Source organism: Lissotriton helveticus, chromosome 6 (assembly GCF_964261635.1).
Source record: "Lissotriton helveticus chromosome 6, aLisHel1.1, whole genome shotgun sequence".
NCBI classification, from domain to species: Eukaryota; Metazoa; Chordata; class Amphibia; order Caudata; family Salamandridae; genus Lissotriton; species Lissotriton helveticus.
In genome coordinates, this window is record NC_136067.1 from 142,375,453 (window position 1) to 142,397,080 (window position 21,628).

General features: G+C 47.2%; 1 pseudogene; it reads right to left on the reverse strand.

The window, feature by feature from the left end:
• Positions 1 to 10,169: 10,169 nt before the first annotated feature.
• LOC144761254 (ubiquitin-conjugating enzyme E2 G1 pseudogene) lies at positions 10,170 to 11,233 on the reverse strand (annotated as a pseudogene).
• Positions 11,234 to 21,628: the final 10,395 nt, after the last annotated feature.

The following is a 21,628-nucleotide window of genomic DNA, read 5'->3' on the forward strand; positions in this document are numbered from 1 at the left end:
GTTTGTGCTGAAGACCAGCTGCAAGTATATTTGGTCTTGTGGTTTCTTCTTATCTGCTGGTGCGCGCAAGGCTTGTGTGTCACGTTCATAAAACCTGGATTCAGCGGGTGCCTATCCCATCTGTGCGAACATCCTTCGGAGATCGCCGAGCAGGAGACTCCTGTCCATGTTGAAAGCAGCAAAAGTCACACAATTGATGGACGAAATGCAGAACAAATCAAAACATTCACCCCCAGTCAAGAGAACTGGGTTAAATTCCTCATTCTTTTGCTCACCAGTTTAGACCTGGCCATATGCAAATCAGTCTTGACCCTGTGCCTCATGGGAACAGTCCAGCCTGAACTGCCAAGCCAGGTCCTCCCTGGACCGGAAACAAGCATCCTAGGACCGGTTTTGGAGTTTCACCCCTCATCAGCCAGAATGGCTTCAATCCAGTGGGACAGTGAGCCTGGGACCCACATCTGGGCATGCCCGGCACACTTAAAGCATGAAAATAAAAGAGCTACGGGATACTACTGACAGGAGGTGGGCGAGATTCACAACTGTGGGTGGTTGCCCATTTCTGCATCTCCTATATGGTCCTGTGAGAGTGCCATGCACCCATTCAGGGGCCTCTCAGCTGACACCTTCAGCAGGCAAACCCTCTCAATGCAGGCACTTGGAAGTACCTCTTAGTGGAAATCACCCGATAGTAGTGCTTGGTATTCCACAGATACAGATGGCGCTTTGCGCCAGATCATCATTACAAAACAGCAGAGGACTGCATTAACCTATTAACCACACCTAGCAAGCCCAGAACACTGTGCTTGATCTGACCTCAATAGCCCAGTGCCCGGGACGGTCAGTCAGCTCTTTGCTAAACATCTACCAGAAGTGAAGGCTTGCTCCTTCTGGGTACTGCTACCTCTGTACTTGTGCTACCCAGGCCTAGTGAGGCTCTATCCGGTAGCCTCTTGCGGGCATTACATACCAGAGATTGGAAGCAGCCTCTTTTCCTTGTCAGTTTGTTCTCCCGGGCTTAATCCCGGCACTTCCTCGATGCAGTGTGTGATGGTGCAACATTCATGCCAGAGTGGTGCTTTATTGCCAGTCTGGCCATGTCTGCCCTGATGCCCCCTGACTGTGCTATTATCCAAGCTGTAAAGCATCAGCAAATGCTTCATGAAGAACCACACATCCAATAATGTTCTGTTTTTCAAGAAGTAAAAGTGGAAAAAAAGTCAGTTTAGGACACAGATAATGACATTTATGAAGCCACTAAACAAAACCACCCACAGCGATCAGATGGGAATGAGTAAATGATGTCCTTATGTTCCTGGGTGTTTTTTCAGCTCCAGTGTGTTCCAAGAAATGTTTGGCTTGTTTTTCTTGTTGATGATGCACTTAATCAGAACATGGGCATGAAACTGATGAAGGTGCTCAGAACTAGTACAACAAATTTAAGATGGATCTGTTTCCACTGCAGATAATATCACTTCTCGAATATTGACAAGAAATTGTGCATATTGTTTATACTCTTGTAATGCTCTGCCAGGAGTCACAGGTCACCTTTGCTGAATGCTCCTGGCACACTAGGCAGGATTTGGGCACGATGCTGGGTAGGTTGAGTCGATTAGTGTTCTTGTCTAGTCCCCCGTGAGCCCACCTTGGACCACACACTAGGATGCAAAGACTAGCCTTGAATCTTCATACTGCATCAACTGCCATACAAGCTTGTTGATGAGGGTGATGAGGGGCAGTCAGAGGCATCTGACTAATCAGGTGGTCGTACAAGTGGGTGAACTTATGTTGGCGATCAAAGGCTCTGGCTGGTCAGATGCAAAAAGAACAATTGATGGACAGAATGCAGAACAATGTCATACATTCACCCCAGTACAGAGATCTGGGCCTAAATCCATTGGTTTTTTTGCTCACCGTGCCAAGAACAATGGACTTAACCCAGATCTCTTGACTGGGGGTGAATGTATGATTTATTCAGCATTCCGTCCAACATTTGTTTGCGTAGCACCTTTCACCTTACGTGGGATAGGTATGCCTAGACGTGGGTTCCTTGCTCACTGTGCCACTGGATTCAAGCTAGCCTGGCTGATGAAGGGTAATACCTAGAAACCGGTCCCAGGATGCTTGTTTCTGGTCCAGGGAGGACCTGGCGTGGCAGTTCAGTCTGGACTGTTCCCATGAGGCACAGGGTCAAGACTGATTTGCATATAGCTGGGTCTACACTGGGGTGGCATGGTGAGCGAAAGAAGGATGGATTTAACTCAGATCTCTTGACTGGGGGTGAATGTATGATTTATTCAACATTCCTACCATCATTTGTTTGTGTAGCACTTTTCACCCTAAGTGGGATGGGTATGCCCAGACGTGGGTCCCTTGCTCACTGTACCACTGGATTCAAGGTAGCCTGGCTGATGAGGGGAAATACCCAGAAAATGGTCCCAGGATCCTTGTTTCCAGTCCAGGGAGGACATGGCTTGGCAGTTCGGTCTGGACTGTTCCCATGAGGCACAGGGTCAAGACAGATTTGCATATGGCTCGGTCTAAACTGGGGTGGCATGGAGAGCAAAAGAACAATGGATTTAACCCAGATCTCTTGACTGGGGGTGAATGTAGGATTTATTCAGCATTCTGTCCATCATTTGTTTGTGTAGCACCATTCACCCTAAGTGGGATGGGTATGCCCAGACGTGGGTTCCTTACTCACTGTGCCACTGGATTCAAGCTAGCCTGGCTGATGAAGGGTAATACCCAGAAACCGGTTGCAGGATGCTTGTTTCTGGTCCGGGGAGGACCTGGCGTGGCAGTTCGGTCTGAACTGTTCCCATGAGGCACAGGGTCAAGACTGAGTGAAAGAAGGATGGATTTAACCCAGATCTCTTGACTGGGGGTGAATGTAGGATTTATTCAGCATTCTGTCCATCATTTGTTTGCGTAGCACTGGGTAGTAAAATGCCCTGCAGACCATAAGCGATAATTCTTGAGACTCCTGTGGCACTTCGGGAAATCTTATATTCTTGGTCCTATAGGGGCGATTGTCTAAGGTGACAACTCTTTTAAGGAAGGGTTAGACCCCTAAAACATTCTCTTTTTTGCTGGCTATATGACAAGTTGGTTTCATGTCACTGAACTCAGGGTCCTGGAAGGTTTGTGAGGCAAGAAGTTGATCCCATGTGGCATTTGAGTGCCTTAAGAGTGATGCACAGTGTCTTAGATTGGTTTGTTTAACAGGTACCCACCTTGGGATTTTCAGGGTGGTCCTGATGCGATCTCAGTATCGAAGATCTGAGACTTGTCCTTTAGTTTCAGAGGCCCTTAGTATGTGGCTGTAGAGTAGTCAAAGCCTTATGAGGTGCTGGAGTGCAGCTGAGGAAGAACCACTCTCGCCAGTCACAAGTCACAATGAGCATTCTAGATGGTTGCGATGACACGGGGAATGGATCTTTATTAAATATTACCCCTAGGTTGTTCAGCTGATACTCATTGATTGTACTTCTATGTGGATGATGCTATCCACTAAAATTAACCTCAATAACATCTTGTTATTAAAAAATATATATTACCCCTAGGTTGCACACCTTCTGAACTGGAGTAGAATGAAGCCGAAAGTTGGCCCAGGGGAGTAGGACAGGGGTGGGGTCCACTGGCCCATGAGAGTGGAGCTGCAGGTATTTCTGTCATCATGCATGCACTTTGCCTCTTGGTGACAGGTGCCTTCTCCCAATATGAAGAGGGACCTGAGCATCATCCAGCTAGTAGTAGGCGGCCAGTGAGATGGGTGCCCAGGATTTAGGCCAGCAGGCGCAGTCAAGGACCCAGAGGCTTGGCAAAAGGCAGATCTTTACGCAAGCTTCATGCAGGATGGTTCCCAGTTCGACCCATTTCTGTGAAGCCCTCCCTGACGTTTTTCCTGCTGCTCTCACGTCATTATCAGTGGGTTAGTTTGCTCGTATTGTTTTCTATTTAAAGGTTGAGGAGCCACTGTTTTCAAAACTAACATATTTTTAATGCATGAAGTAACTGATGGTCGTTATAGAAAATGTGATTTTTATGTTTAGATTTCCCTTTGCTGTGTTTGTACTTGTGATCTCAAAACCGCATTCGATGTCATTCCCCGTGACAAGCTTTGGAAGGTTTTGTCGGATATGGGGCTTCCCTGTCACCTCTTGCAGATGGTTGTTAGACTCCTGGAGGGTAATTATGCCAGAATCCTTTGGGGGAGTCAGGGCCAGTTAACAGAGAGGGTGCCAGTTAGCAGAGGGGTTCGCCAGGGCTGTGTGATGGCCCCGACATTGTTCTCCCTCTTTATCAATGGGGTGGTAGACCATTTGAGGGGGGACCCTGCCGATGCCCCAGTCCTGGCCGGGGGAAAAACACCTACCCTACTCTTTGCGGACGACACCCTCCTGATGTCCATAACCCCATCGGGTCTGCAGAAACCTCTTGACTGCTTTAGTTCATTTTACAATGAACGAGGGCTAACTGTAAATACTGCAAAAACAAAACTGATGGTTTTATCTTCTAAGAAAAAAGCTAGGAAGATTAGCCTTACCCTAAATGGGTCAGTTCTAGAGGTGGTGGAAGAGTTTGACTAACTGGGAGTCAGGTTGAGTAATAATATGAAATGGGACTCCCATGTAGCAAAAATGCTTTTAAACCTAAAAAGGGTCTCTGGAATTATCCTGAGGAACCAATGGTTGTCCATCAGTAGGCCAATAGCTGCAACCCTTGCGGTCTACGAAGGAAAGGCACTGGCCTCTGCGGACTACGGCTCAGAACTGTGGGGGTGTGAGAATGTAAGGGATTTGACAATAGCCGAGAATAAGTTTGTGAGAGATTTGGTCTCACTTCCTTTATCAACCCCATTGAAACCCCTGTTTATTGACATGGACAAATGATCAATTGCAGACAAAGTACGCCTCCGCCCTCTACTGTTTTGGGTGCGTCTGAGAAGGACACCTGAATTATCAAAATATGCCTTGGTATTGGATGAGCTGATTGCCCTGAATGTCTCAAACAAGATAAAATGGCTAAACAATCTGAGACAGTTGGTTGTGAGCTTAGGAATGGTTGAATTCTGGAACTCCCAGTCCCCGCCCAATAAACAAATTGTTAAGAAAATATATTGGGAGTGGGTTGACTCAGAGGAATTAAAAAGCACAAAGTGGGGGCAGTTGACAAACCAATTCCTCGAGCATAAGCCAATGAGGAGGTTAGAGCCCTTTCTGGACTACATACAAATTCCAAGAGACAGATCCCTCTTCTTGAAGATGAGATATGGTACACTCCCCCTTAAAAAGTTCACAGAGGGGTGGAAAGGAGTGAGGGACCATGATCTCACTTGCCCTGGCTGCCCATGTAAGAAAGAATCCCTGCCACATTTCCTGTTTGCTTGTAAGGCTTACAAGCTTCTTAGAGCAAGATGGTGGAAACCTGTGTGCAGGGAAATGGGCATCAGAGATTTTAGGGTTGTGTTGCGTATTTTTTTTATCTGATACTACATCACTGTATATTGTTTGTGGGATTGCAAAGTACTTGGCCAGTGCTTGGTTCATTCGGTCTAAATTGTTATGCAATATTCAAAACTAAATGCCTACCCCTTGAGATGATTGAAATTTATAGGAATGCACCCTCTTTGTAACCTTTTTTTTAATTGTAAATAGTTTTTTAAAGTTTTTAAGTGATGACGATTGTAATACTTGTAAATTGGTTTTATGTATTTCTATGTTCGTACTTTTATGATATGAAATATATTGAATAAAGTATTACACACACACTTGTGTTCTGCTTGCAATCAGAGGGTCAGAGTTCTATAGAATTCTTGGGTCCACAGTTTGCTGTAGTGTAAAATAGTTGCTTACTATATTGTGATTGGCTAGCCAGACCCAGGCCAGTAGATCACGTGACAAGGCTCTAGATTTTAGATTCATCCTTTCCAAGATGTCCATTCCCCTGGCATCGAAGGTATAGGGCAATTCTTTGTGCTGACTCCCCTGCTTGGCTCTGTTCAGGCCTAGGAGAGCCTGAGGGCAGAGACCCTACATCCATATAGGTTCATTCACAAGTAAAGTCAATGCCCAGAACCTTGCTTCTCCAAACTAGCCTGCCATATCTCTGCTCCTGACCCTCCCAGTCTACTACCCCCTCCTCCTTCATCAACATTAAACTCAAATGGTCCATGGAGTCCTTATCTGCAGTATCCGTAGCGCTCCTGGGAAGGCCAATGGGCTGAAGGTAGTTGATTGTTTTCGTGAACTGCGCCTTCTTAGGTAGCACCTAATCTGCCCAAGCATGGAGATGAAATATTGATTGGATAGAAGTATTTCCATTTCTTGGTTGCTGATCTCCCTGGGTCTCGCCTTTACTGCTACTGGGTAGATCACATTATTGGATATAAGTATCTTCATTTAATGGTTTCTGATCTCCCTGCTGCTTCTGGGTAGATCAGATTATTAGATATAAGACGCTCCATTTCTTGGGTGATGTTTCTCCGTGGGTGACACACCTGACGCTCCTGAGTGACTCCAACCTATAATGTGCCTGAATGACTCCATGAGTGACACCTATGCCGCTCCGGAGAAACTCAATGGGAGGCATCTATGCTACCCAGAGTGACTTCATGGATGACATCTAGGCTACTCCCGACTGACTCCAAGGGTGACATCTATGCCCTTCCTGAGTGACTCCATAGGTGACATCCTTGCCGCTTCCGATTGATTCCATGAGTGACACATATGCCGCTTCCCAATGACCCCCAAGGGTGACACCTATACCGCTTCCAAGTGACTCCAAGGGTGACACCTATGCCGCTTCCGAGTGACTCCAAGGGTGACACCTACGTTGCTCCCATGTAACAGCATTAGTGATACCTAAGTCACTCACAAGTGACTCCAAGGGTGACAGCTATGCTGTCCTTGAGTGACTCCAAGTGTGACACCTAGGCTGCTCTTGAGTGACTCCAAGGGTGACACCTATGCCGTTCCTGAGTGGCTCCATAGGGGACATCCTTGCCGCTTCCAAGTAATTCCATGAGTGACACCTATGTCCCTTCCAAGTGATTCCATGAGTGACACCTATGCCGCTTCCGAGTGACTCCAAGGGTGACACCTATGCCGCTTCCGAGTGACTCCAAGGGTGACACCTATGCCGCTCCCGAGTGTCTCCAAGGGTGACACCTATGCCGCTCCCGAGTGTCTCCAAGGGTGACACCTATGTGGCTCCCGAGTAACAGCATTAGTGACACCTAAGTGACTCCCAAGTGACTCCATGGGTGACACCTATGCCCCTCTTGAGTGACTCCAGGGTTGACACCTATGCCACTCCTGAGTGACTCCAAGAGTGACACCTGTGTTGCTTCCGAGTGACACCAAGGGTGACACTTATGTCGCTCCCAAGTCACTCCCAAGTGACTCCATGGGTGACACCTATGCCACTTGTGACTGACACCATGGGTGACACCTATGCCGACTCTGAAGAGTTCATGTGTGAACCTAAGTCACTCCCGAGTGACTACAAGGGTGGTACCTATGCCGACTGTGATGACTTCATGTGTGACATCTATACCGCTTCTGAATGGATCCCATAGTTGTGTTTATAATTCTCTCCAGTGTATTCCGTGATAATAGTTTAGTTATTTGCGCCCAGTCAGACAGTCTACTTTTAGCCTGAATCCTTCACTGGTTCGGTGAAGGAAGCTGGTCTCTGCAGCCGTGTGGTAACCTCTTTCTCCGATGCCGGCTTCACACACGCCAGTGAAATGTCGCTGCAACGTGAGACCTCGCAGTGCACGGAGTCTGACATATTCCATGAGTCGGTGATAAATGATCTGTCAGAAGACCTTGACCAGCCCTTCTGGAGAAAACTGAACCAGGTCTGTTCCTGCTAAACCTTGTAAAGAATAACAGAAATTTACAGAGCTCAATCGAGGCCGCAGATTGCTGCCCGCCATGACCTTAACTTAGGATATTTATTTACGCGTCTGACAGAAGCTGAGCGCTAGCTCCCTCCATTGTGCCTTATGGTCTGGATTTCAGGCTGCACACCCCACGCGGGCTCAGTTTCACAAGTCCCGCCCCCTCAGTCATCCCACAATGCACCCTGGTCCAAACGCATTAACTGCCTGTGTGGCTCCTGGTTTCCACTCAGTTCCGCCCTTGGGCGCTGCGTGCTGTTGACGCTGACAAGAACAGGACGTGCGTTGCGGTGCCGGGTGCTTTCTGCGTAGTTTTGACAGGAGTCTCAGCCAATCCCATAATGCATCGCCGGTGGTGCCACCATCTGGGTAATCTGCTCCATGAACACTAAGGGCCTCATTCTGAGTAACCTGGTAGCCCCCAAATGGCACACAAAGAAGAGTTTGCCACACAGATTTTCCTCCCACACCCCTAAACTGTGGAGAAATTGTTGTTTAAAGTAAAATACAAAGGTCGCGGTTTTGCACCTTGCAACAGTGGAAATATGAGGTGTTACCGTGTTTTTACGGATGCGGTAATACAGAAAAAAACAATTAATGCAACAGACCTTCACCAATGCACCCATGATGTGGAATGACTTCCCTGTATCCAACAGTACCCCCCTACCCTGCATTAATCTAGAGAAGGCCTAAGTGCTCACTTCTTTAAAGAACCCTACATTATAATGCACTAGCAGTCCACTTGCACCCTTAGGAACCAGGTACCTCTCCAGTCACACATTAACTGTGTCTTTGCCATTGACCATGTGCAGTATCCGTGCTGCCATTCGGCTAGGTCCGCACTATAAAAGTATTGGATACAGTACACCATATTCTATTGGCCTACTCACAGTGAAAAAAATAACCCCATGCATGTACAGCAGTGATTCCCTAGATCCAGGCACATAGTCAGGATAAAGTAACTTCACACAATGACATGGGCACCCAAATGCTCAAATTTACCTCTCGCCCTAGTAACGCTCAACCACTCCTGAATAAGGCACTGCCCTCTTCTGATGTTCATGTCACATCGTCCCGATGAGTTCATCTCTACATTTTCAAGCAGATCTTAGGAGTCACTGGATGGAAAACTAAGGCTTGGCACAACCAGCACAGCAAGGTGAAAGAGACTCTCCAAGTTCCCTTGATGAGGGAACATAGCTCTGCCGACTGGCATCCCTGGAGGATATGGATCCTCACCTTCTCTTCAGAGTCCTTCATTGTGTTGGACGCACTGAAGGCGACCGTCAGAGGTACAATAATTGACATTAAATCCAAAATAAACAGAAACACAAATCTGCAGCTGACTCAGCTCGAGCAGGACATCAAAAGCCTAGAAACGGCCCATGCTAGGGCCACACATGATACCAAACTCCTGACAGACCTGACAAGAAAAAAGTATGAATACAACAAGATCCTGAGCGAGAGAGCTTGGCTGTGGTTCAATAAATACAAGGCCATTAACCTATGCGAAGCTAATAAATCGGGGAAACTACTGGCCTCCTACCTGAAACATAAACATAACCAATTTACCATCTCATCTATCACACACTCAAACAACAAAACCCACATGAGACGCAAAGACATCCTAAAGACCTTTCAGGAGTTCTATCAGGAACTCTACAAAAACAACCAGACCTTAGATCTGGAGGCTTGCACAAAATACCTCAACAGACTCAGACTCCCACAGCTTTCCAGCGCAGACGCACATAGATTAGGGCAAGAGATTAGCATCCCTGAGATTAAAATGGCGGTCAAATCAATGAAAGATAACAAAGCCCCCGGGCCAGATGGCTACACAGCCACCTTTTACAAGACCTTTCTAGAGCAGCTAAAACCCACCATGAAGAGGGTCTTTCATCACTGTGCAGAGACTGGGTTGGTTTCACAATCCATGTCGGAAGCCAACATTATAGTCATCCCAAAGGAGGGTAAGGACCACTTGGCACCCAGGAACTACAGACCCATATCCCTTATTAATGTGGATTGCAAGATAGACGCAAAAAATCGAGCAACCAGACTAAGTTCAGTCCTATTAAAAACAACAGGGATGCTAAGGGTCTAAGGCAAGGAACTGCAGTGAACAAATTAATTCATGAGCAGTGTGTATTAGGAGAGTAGAGAGAGAGAAATAATACCCATCAGCCCACCCAATGGCGGCATCTCATCATCTGGGTTTCGTTGGAGACTGGTATCTGCTAAGTATCTCCAGGATTGCTGAAAAAATATTTTATTTAATAACCAAGAATTGCATTAACAAATAGTCCATCGCAACCAACAGTGACAAAAATCCTTTCCAAAACTACACCAACAAGAAAGACATGGGGGGGAAAAAGACATTTGCAAACATTATGTACTGCATAAAGGGGAACATATAAAAGTCATTTTAAAATTACATTTTCAAAAGGTATATTTATTTGGAATAAATAAATGTACAGTCCTAGGCGGGATTGAATACCAATCATTCATAATTTATGCAGTGAATACACTAAAAAACTAAAAACAAAAAAGGCAAAGTATTCAGAAGAGGAAGAGAAATGGGGCATGAAATACAAAATTTCAAGCTCACGGCGAGAGCATGAAATCCCCATCTTTCTTATCCACAAAGTGAAAACTATTGCTTAAGGATCAAGTACTGAGAAAATGTTCTTGCGCTGAAATCTGCTTGCAGAAACCTCATTCAAACGCCATCTCTTGACTTTTTCTCACACATCGAGTAACTTTTCTCCTGAATTCACCGTTGGGATCTTCTCTCCATTCTTTTGCAGCATCAACATTTGCTGGAGAGTCGCAGTTAGGATCTGCCAGCATAGATATAACACTGATCATGATGGTTTCCACCGTGTGGATTGGAAGCCAGCGCTCTTCAGGTTTTTCATAACCAAACTTATCCTCACCAGGCTTATGAAGGATGGAAATGCAGACATCCCCATTCTTTGCAACATTAGGATGCCAGATTTCGGTAATGAACTTCATCTTTGGCGGTCTCAAAGGATAATCGTGAGGAAATGTCAGATGCACTTTAAAGAATCCACCCTCGAATAAAGTATCCTGTGGTCCAATTACAACAACCTCCCATTTGTAAATGTCATGGTCGTCGATGAGGCCAGCAGAAAACCCCTGCACAGGGTTCTTGTTCAGTTCTGCCAACTGCTTTCTCAGTAGAAGTACTGACTGGTCGGCCATAGTGCGGGGCGTGGACTGGAGCCGCTCCGGGTCAGAACACAGGGCCTGCAAGGAGCCCAGCTGCCATAAGCACTCCAATATCTCCGGCCCAGACAGACTCAATTCCCCCTTCAGGATTGAATATGGAGAGGTACTTCCAGCAGATCCACCAGTGACAGAAAGCTTGCAAAAGATGTGAGTGGGTTGAGAGATGGAGTATTGTTGCAGTGCAAAAAAGAAAATGGTGAAGTGGTGTGTATTAAGATTACCTAATATGATGCCAACATAGAGACTTTATTGAAAGAGGGTCATTAAACTGGCAAGATTAGAAGCAGCGTGAAGATAGTGTGTAAAAACAAATATCACTATCAGTTGTGAAAAGAATGGAGTGGTCAACATGTTTCAGCCATCTCAGGCTTTCGTCAGGACCTGTTTGCATAACACTACTGCAACGATATAAAGTGAAAAAGAACAACAATAATAAATGACCTACCAGTAATGAATTATATGGTGGTCTTAATCATCAAAGGACTCTCCTGTAACAACAATCAATGTAAAATACACAGTTGGAAAAAACACATATCAAGAGATGAGTGTATCAATAGTCCACTTTACATGTTCTGTAACTAGTCAAGAACTCACCCATAAATTTATGAGGAGATGGCCTCACCTCGCCTGGCACTCGCTCAGGTCAAAAAGAGGCCCCGCTCTAAAAAAATAATAAGAGGGAAAAATGCATATAATTTTCTTATGTTTTTTATATTGAATTAATCGAGTTCGAATTCTTAAAAAACACTGTTTTCTAGGATATCTCTGAATACAGAGCGTGGACCCACAGAGGGACCTCAAACGCCCTGCGGGAAATGATGAGAAAAAAGCAACCGCCCTCTAGTTTAAGATGTAAAAAGGTAAAGATTCACAAATCACATATTGATCATTCATTTATAAATCTATTGTCTAACTAGTCAGGGTGATAATAAAGATGGTAATTTATAGCGAATAATTTAGATAACGCGCTCTCGCAGTATCGTATAAAACAGCCACAGGGTCAGTAATATATTGCAAAAATTACAAAGGACTGCAACCCACCTATCCGTCGGTACCTCCTGCCGCCTTCTGAGCCGAGGGGAAGGTGGCAGGTGTACCGACGTACTGAATGATAAAGGTGCACTGCGGACCAAAGAGGAAGCATGTGCAATAGTCTAGCGATTGGTGAAACACAGGAGCCAATCAAAGTAGGTAGACGTGAGTAGTCTACCACATTCTAATTGGTTGTCAAGAAGGAGACAACTGTGTATTTCGAGACACATTGCGCTGAAAAATGCCTGGCGGGCCAGAGTGGGAACGGGTACAGTTATTTTGTGATTGGGGGAAGGAGTAGCCAATTGCAGTCGGTGGGCATACAAAGCTTGCCGCTTGTGTATAGATTAAATAACCACTGCGCTGGAAAGTGCTTAGCGGACCAGAGTGGGAACGTGTATGGTTGTTATGTAATTGGAGGATTAAGTAGCCAATTACAATCGGCGTGCGTGCAGAACTTGCTGCTTCCTCATTGATTGTGAAGAGGAAAACACCGGTGTATTGAAAGCACAATACAGACCAGTCTCGGAGCATGTGCTTCTGTATCATGGTAAAAATAAAAATGGGACTGATTTTTCACCAGTCGAGGGAAATGTTTGTCGAGGCGAACATTGCTTCAATACCCTAAATTAATATTTTTCGACAGTCGGGCGGGGATAAGTGTCTACAACGGCTTAATTGTTATTGTTCTTATCAAACATCCTCCGCATATGTCCATGTTTCTAGAAAAGTCATTTATTTATTAATTATTAGTAGACTTCCGTCGAGATGCATACAAGGTAGGTTGTATACAAAGTAAACTGGCATGTTTCTAGGATGATCCAGGCAAAAGAGCACAGCAAGAGTGTCAAGTATATTCAGAAAAACTGAAACTGAGTCAAGCGTGTTAATAACAACCTAAAGTGCTGAATAGTAGGATTCAGAATGTACAGCACTGTAGGAAGTATTCCAGAGACATACCAAAAAAGCAGAATGTCGGTTCGCGCATAGCTTGTAAGGTACTAATCTACATGAGTAATAAAACTGTACAACAAGCCATGATATTTGTAGGTTGCAAATATCAAAAGGTTAGAAGGCATAAAGGAACACCCCATGGAAAAAAAACTTCTATGGTGTTGGTAAAAGGTCAGAGTTGTATCCATGGGATGTCATCATTCAGCCCTGTGATGTCAGTTTTAAGTTTAAAAATCCATTTTTGTTCTTTAAGAAACAAGTACCGAGAAATGTCACTGACATGATCAGGGATGAACGGCTGTTCCAGGACTAGCCATTCCATCTCATCAGCAGAGTGTTGCATTGTCACGAAATGGTTAGTGAGACGAGTAGCTTGTTTATTGCGCCTGATCGTGCTCTTGTGTTCTTGGATTCTCAATTTAACTCTCCTGGATGTCATGCCGACATAGCGTAGGGCGCAAGGACATTTGATTAAGTATATTACTTTTTCGCTGTTGCAGTTGGTATGTTTGTGAAGCACCCATGGGCGTAAGGTGCCAATATCTACTGTCAGAGTTTTCTTGGTCTGAGGGCACACTGAGCAATTGCCACACGGGTGGTGGCCCTGGACTGGAGGAAGGTTCCATAGTGTTGTAACATGGTCTGTACGTACAGTCTGGAGTCTGGTATGTACCAAATCATCTTTCAAGTTGAAACTTCTCTTGAAAGAGAACAACGGAGGTGGAATGTTCTCGCCAGCAGTGTTTAAAATACGCCAGTGTCTCCTTACGATCTTTTGAATCTGGGTGGACATGGTGCTAAAAGTGGTGACAAAAGTTAGTCTTTCTAGAGGGGGTTTAGCAACCGGTGGAGCCAGAAGGACTTCTCGTGGATTGTTGGAAGCCCTTTTACATGATTTTCTAACTAGAGAGCTAGGATATAGCCGTTGTTTCAATTTAGAGCATAGATCTTCAGACTGGTCCTTAAAGTCTGCTTTTTCAGAGCAATTCCTTTGCACTCTCAAAAATTGTCCAAAAGGCAAATTTTCTTTAAGAGAGCGCGGATGATGGCTATCAAATCTTAAAAGGGAGTTCCTTGACATCGGTTTCTGATAAAGTTTACTCGCTAGGTGACCATCTTTGGGAAAGATAAGTAAATCTAAGAAGGGGAGTTCCTTCTCACTGTAATCCACTGTGAACCTAAGAAATTGGTTCTGAGAGTTCAACCAGGCTAAGTAAGCAAGTATAGATGTCGTATCTCCACGCCATACCACTAGCACGTCATCGATATATCGCTTCCACAACACAGTTTGATGGTAATACGGGTTGTCGTGGTTGAGGACGTGCTGTGTTTCAAAAAGATGGACGTACAAATTAGCTAGACTTGGAGCGAAAATGCTGCCCATGGATGTACCTGATGTCTGGAGGTACAGAGAGTCTTCAAACCGGAAAAAGTTTTCCGTCATGGCAAGTCTCGCTAGTTCCATAATGAAATGGATCGGTGTAATGCTATCATGAGTACTGGCTTCCAAAAGACCCCTCACAGCCTGCAAGGTTTCCTCTCGCGGAATGCTGGTATAAAGAGATTCCACATCGAAACTGACAAGGATGTCAGTTTCGATGTTGAATTCTACCTCAGGCAAAAGACGGAGGATGTATTTAGTGTCCTGGAGATAAGTAGGCATGGTTTTGACGAGTGGTCTAAGAAAAAAATCAACAAAAGATGAGAGGGGTTCAAGGAGTGACCCGATCCCTGAGATGATCGGTCGTCCAAGGGGTGGCCTTGCTGGTTTGTGTATTTTGGGAAGGGCATAAAAGTATGGGGTCACTGGATGTAATGCAACCAAAAACTGTGCTTCCTGTGGTGTGATCCAACCCTCACTGCTCGCCTCTTCTACGAGATTCTTAATCTCGGTGGTCAATCTGCTAGATGGATCAATGCTGAGCTGGGTAAAGGCATTAGTATCACTGAGCTGTCGCAGACATTCCGCCCGATAAGTGGAGGTGTCAAGGATGACTATCGCACCACCCTTGTCTGCGGGTTTGATTGTGATATCTTTGTCTTTAGAAAGAGTATCTATTGCTATTTTCTCAGCTCTTGACAAATTCTGAAACAGTTTCTTGTCTGAATTGAGAGAGTTAATCTCATGGATTACTGCTTTTTCAAAGGCACCTACTTTAGATGGTACCTGTTGGAGAAGGGGCATAAAAGTAGATTTCCTCTTAAGACCAGTGTTTATGGTAATTTGAGTTTGATTATCATCTTGGTCGGCAAAGAAGAAATGGAGCCGGACCTTCCGAAAGAATTTTTCAGTCTCTGTCCGTAGCTGAAAAGCATCACTACTAAAGGTAGGTACAAACCACAATCCTTTATTAAGAACCTGATGTTCAATAGGGGTGAGTATCCGTGTGCTGAGATTAACTAAAAGATCTTCTTTGCTACCTGGAATGATTCTTACTGGCCTTGTTTGTTGCTGCTGCGAGTATTCGGGGGATCCTGTTCGTCTTGCCACTGAACCTGAACTGATGGTTGCCCTCTCCGTCGGCCCCTGCTGCTGCCACGGCTCTGTCCTAAAAAAGCCTGGCTATAATGAAACTGGGGCTGCGGGTAGAACTGAGGCATAGGGTGTGGAAATTGTGGGTAACCCCAAGGCTGTGGTGTCCACCAAGGGCCTGGTTGGTAAAAATTCCCCTGTCCCGCTCGCCCACGGTTTGGTCGATTTAGTTGGCCTCTTCCTCTCCATTGTGGTTTCCCACTGGTGCTCGGTTCCGAGTCGCTTGAGTCTGGATCAGAAGAAGATGTAGAATAGCTGGAATAACTTGATGAGGTTAATAAAACTAACAAAGAATATAGAGATCCCATCTTTTTTGCGAAAATTGAGAAGTTTAAGAAAAGACCTGGCAAAATTCTCTCACGAAAGAATTTACCCTTACACAGGTGACAATTACACTTCTCCAGAATTTACCAGGAAAGGGAAGATGTTAGAAGCGGCTGTCTCTAGTTGGCAGAGGTATACACTTCTGACAAATAGGGACACACCTTTTCTAGTCAGGGCAAGGAGATCACACACTTAGATAACCCCTGCTCACCCCCTTGGTAGCTTGGCAAAGCAGACAGGCTTATCTCAGAGGCAGTGCGTTAAGCATTTATGACCACATACAGTAATAAAGTGAATACACTACAAATGGACACGACACAGTAGTATTATAAAAATAAGTATTTTTATATAAGGCTTAGCACAAGACCAAATAACGACAAAAATATACCACAATCTTAATAAATACTCTTGGAAGGAAAAATAATAGTTCAAGCACGGTTTCTTCTTAGCACAAAAGTCTTTAGTATCAAAAGCAACTCTTCTTCTCTAAATCAAAGTTCTTGGCAACAATGTAACCCACACGGGAGTCACACGACGTCGAGGCAAAGTTAATCCAAAGGTTCGGCGTCGACCGCGAGGAGCGCTACGTCGAGCCCGGAGTCGCACAGACCCCAACAACACAGTACCTTGGAAAAGTGAAGCACTCGATGATCAGCGGCGTCGAGATGTCCGGCGTCGCGTCTTCGGCGTCGATGTCGATGTTGCAAGAGTGAGCAGCGCTCACGGCGTCGAGAGGGCTCGAAGTCGATGCGATCAGCGGCGGTGCAGACACGGGGTCACTTGGAGCTGGAGCCGAACTCACTACTCACTGGCGTTGCTGCTGGCGTCGATCGGGCCCGGCGGCCGGCGTCGAGGAAGCGGGACACTGGAGCCGTTACTCACGATGTCGAGCTGGATTCGGCGGCGTCCGTCGGCGTCGAGATTGCTGGATTCTTTCAAAGGTGCTGGATTCACAAACTCCAGCAAATAGCACTTTAAGCAGATGAAGTCCTTTAGCCCTGTGACTTCAACAGGAGACTGGCACTCTTCCAGCCCTTGGAGATTTTCTCAGCAAAGAGTGAGAGTACACACACAGTTCCTCTCTCCTGGTTCCTTGGCAAAAATAAAGAAGCAATGCAGGATTCCCCCAACAAACAGCACTCTGGCAGAAGGGGTAGGCAGTCCTTAGATCAGCAGGCTTCTTGTCCTTGGTTCAGGTTTCCTTGTCAGAAGTGATCTAAATTCTTGGTTCAGGGGTCCTTCTCTTATACCCCTTTTTTGGCTTTGATCCCTTTGTCCATGCAGGGGAATTTCCCCCCATCCTGGGTTTGTTGTGGGTGTTGCCAGGCCAGAGCACCTGGCCTATTCACTGGGCAGGGCAGAGTCCTCAGCCGCTCAGCAGGAGCGGAGCCAGCATTGTCACTGGCAGGGGCAGGGCCATCAGCTGCCCGGCAGGAGGCGGGCCAGGGAAGTCCCAGGCAAGCACAGAGTCATCAGTCGCCTGGCAGGGGGGCGGAGCCAACATTGTATCAGGCAGGGCAGGCTATCAAGAGCTACTCTCCCCTACTCTCAATGCAAATGCCCCACTCATCCCACACTGACTCATTCAGACTCTCTGGAGCCACCCAGCTCCTGTCATACGCACACCAGAACCAGCAGAGACCGGTAGACAGTTAGACAAGAAAATAGCTACTTTCTAAAAGTGCTATTTTCAAACACAGAGTCCAAAAACCATCCATACAAACGGATGCGTTATTAAACCCTGAGTTCAGGGATACCAAACTCGACATTGCACCATGCTCCCCGAGCCCGCTAGGATTATAGCATTAATAATCCTGGCAGCCCATTCTAACTGATGGAGAGCAGGCTACCTTACAATAGTGAAAAACGACTATGGATGTAATTCACTATTAGGACATGCCAACCTTGTCAGGCTTGTCCTACCTTATGCTTACAATGCACCCTGCCCGTGGGCCTACCATAGGGGTGACTAACATGAAGTTAAGGGAAGGTTTAGGGACTGGCAAGTAGGTGTACTTGCGCAGTCTTCGTGACAGTCAGACTGCACGTGGTCTGGCAATGGCAGACCTTCAGACATACTTTTACTAGGCCGCTCTTGTGGGTGGCACAACATGTGCTGCAAGCCCACTAGCAGCATTTGTCTTTACAAGCCCTGGCACTCCTGGTGCACTCGACTAGGGACTGATAGTAAACCAAATAAGCCAAACATGGAAGTAAAGCAATACAGCAATTTCACATAGGGAGCACTTGCACTGTGGCACTGATCAGCAGTGGCACAGTGCCCAAAGCATATACCAGCAAAAACATCGTAAACAGAAGAGGCAAACAGAAAAAATGGAGGAGAGACTCATGCCAATGATGCCAGGTCTAACACGTGTCCCCTCCAGCTGAAATGTGGGGAGAACTACCCTTACCCTAGGGAGTCCTCATCACTAAGGCGGAAAAATCTGGACAGACCATCAGCATTGGCGTGATCTGTGCCAGGGCGGTGTTCCACCGTGAAGTCCATCCCCTGTAGGGAAATGGACCACCTCAACAGCTTTGGATTCTCACCCCTCATCTGCATCAACCATCTGAGGGGCCGGTGGTCTGTCTGCACCCGGAAGTGAGTCCCAAACAGGTAGGGTCTCAGCTTTTTCAGTGCCCAGACCACAGCAAATGCTTCTCTTTCTATCGCACTCCACCTCTGTTCCCTGGGAAGTAACCTCCTGCTGATGAAGGCTACAGGTAAGTCTCGGCCCTCTTCATTCACCTGAGCTAGAACAGCCCCCACGCCATGCTCTGAAGCGTCCGTCTGGACAACAAATTCTTTAGAAAAGTCGGGTGCCTGGAGTATGGGTGCGGTGCACATTGCAGTTTTCAGGGTGTCAAAGGCCGTCTGACAGGCGTCAGTCCAGTTCACAAGCCGTGGCTGCTTCCTGGAAGTCAGCGAAGTCAAGGGGTGCACAATGTTACCATAATCCTTGACAAACCTCCTGTAGTAACCCGTGAGACCCAGGAAGGCTCTCACCTGAGTCTGGGTTTTGGGCGGTGCCCATGCCAGGATGGTATCAATCTTGGGTTGTAGGGGGGCCACCTTGCCGCTCCCTACTTGGTGCCCCAAGTACACCACTGAACCCTGCCCAATCTGGCACTTACTGGCTTTGATTGTGAGGCCTGCTCTGCGCAGGGCCAACAACACTTCCTGGAGGTGGCACAAGTGTTCCTCCCAGCTGGCGCTGAACACTGCGATGTCGTCCAGGTAGGCGGCACTGAAATCCTCCAGTCCAGCCAAGACCTGGTTGACCAACCTCTGGAAGGTGGCAGGGGCATTCTTCATCCCAAAGGGCATAACCCGGAACTGGTAGTGCCCATCTGGTGTGGAGAATGCTGACCTCTCTTTTGCCCCATCGGTCAAGGCGATCTGCCAGTACCCAGACGTTAGATCAAACGTACTAAGGTACTGGGCAGCCCCTAACCGATCGATGAGCTCATCAGCTCTGGGGATGGGGTGCGCGTCAGTCTTGGTGACTGAATTGAGTCCTCGGTAATCCACACAGAACTGAAGTTCCGGTGAAGCACCAGGCGCTGCAGCCTTTGGAACCAAGACCACGGGGCTGGCCCAAGGACTGCTAGAGGACTCAACCACCCCTAGGGCAAACATCTTGGAGACCTCCTCCTTGATGTATGCTCTGACCTTGTCAGTCACTCTGTAAGCCTTGTGCTTGACAGGAGTGCTGTCCCCGGTGTCTACATCATGGACACACCACTGAGTAACACCAGGAATCAAGGAAAACAGATCAGGGAATTGCCCCAACAAATGGCGACAATCCTGCTGCTGTTCAGGGGTCAGTGTGTCAGAGAGGACAACACCATCCACTGACCCATCTTGCTCTTTTGCATACAGGAGGTCAGGAAGAGGCTCACTCTCCTCCTCCATTCCAGCATCTGTAGCTAGGAGCATGCCCACTTCGGACCTTTCTAAGTGGGGCTTCAAACGGTTGACATGCAGGACCCGCAAGGGGTTCCTGGGAGACTTTAAATCCACCAGGTAGGTGACATCGCTCTTCTTCTCCACAACCTCGAATGGTCCAGTCCACCTGTCCTTGAGCGCACAAGGTTCCACAGGGGACATGACCCAAACTTTCTGTCCAGGCTGAAGCTCTACCAGAGTGGCCCTCTGGTCGTACCACCGCTTCATCTCCTCCTGGCTGGCCTCCAGATTTGCCTGAGCAAGATCCCTGAAGCGCCTAGTCTGGTTCCTAAAGGCCAGCATGTAACTGTATACATCCTGGGGAGGTTTCCTGGGAGATTGCTCCCAGCCTTCTTTGACCAGACTTAAAGGTCCTCTTACCGGGTGACCATACAAAAGCTCAAAGGGGCTGAACCCTAGAGATTTCTGTGGCACCTCACGGTAAGCAAACAACAGGCATGGTAAGAGGACGTCCCATTTACGCCTCATTGGTTCTTCAAGACCCATAATCATGCCTTTAAGGGTACGGTTGAATCTTTCAACCAACCCATTACCTTGAGGGTGGTACGGAGTGGTGAACTTATAAGTTACCCCACACTCCTTCCACAGAGACTTCATATAGTTGGAAATGAAGTTGGTGCCCCGGTCTGACACCACCTCTCTGGGGAACCCCATTCGGGAGAAAACACCCATCAGTGCCCGTCCCACCACGGGGGCAGTCACTGTTCTGAGAGGGATGGCTTCCGGGTACCGTGTGGCATGGTCCACCAAGACCAGGATGAACCTGTTGCCCAGGGCTGTCTTGGGGTCCAGTGGCCCAACAATGTCAATCCCCACCCGGTCAAAGGGGGTACTGACCACGGGAAAAGGTTGGAGGGGAGCCTTCTGCTTCCGCCCGCTTTTCCCACTTGCCTGGCAAGTCTGACAGGTCTTGCACTGGATGTCTACATCCCTTCGCATCTGAGGCCAATAGAAATGGGTGACAAGCCTGTCATAGGTCTTGTCCTGCCCCAGATGTCCAGCTAAAGGAACGTCATGAGCCAAACCCAGTAGGAAGGCTCTGAAGCGCTGGGGTACCACCAGCACACGGGCTGACCCAGGCTCAGCAGCCTTAGGCTCGCTATACAGGAGGTCGTTCTCCCAGTACACAAAATGTGACCCTGACTGATCACCTGAGGTTTGGGCTGAGGCCTGCTGCCTCATACCCACAAGAGAAGGGCACACTTTCTGTTCTGCACAGAATTCCTCCCTGGAGGGACCACCATCCTGCTGCCAATGGGTCAGCTCGGGCAGGTCTCCCAGTTCTGCAACTTGTTCACCTGTGGGTTCCAGGGCATCCCCCTCGAGGTCTGCCTCCTCCTGGACCACGGGAACTACGGGGGACGGTTTCCCGCGCCCCCTGCCTCTTCTCTTCACAGCTGGGTCCTGGGCCATACTTTCAGGCTCCAGAACTCCATCAACACCCTTACTTGCTGTCATGGATCGAGTGGTTGCACACACCCACTCTGGCACACCCAACATTTTCAAATGTGTCTCCCTCTCCACCTTAGCCCAAGGGGAGTCTTCCAAATCATTGCCCAGGAGACAATCAACAGGCATGGCGGGCCTCACAGCAACCTGAAGAGTACCTGAAACTCCCCCCCATTCAAAGGAAACTTGAGCTACCTCACAC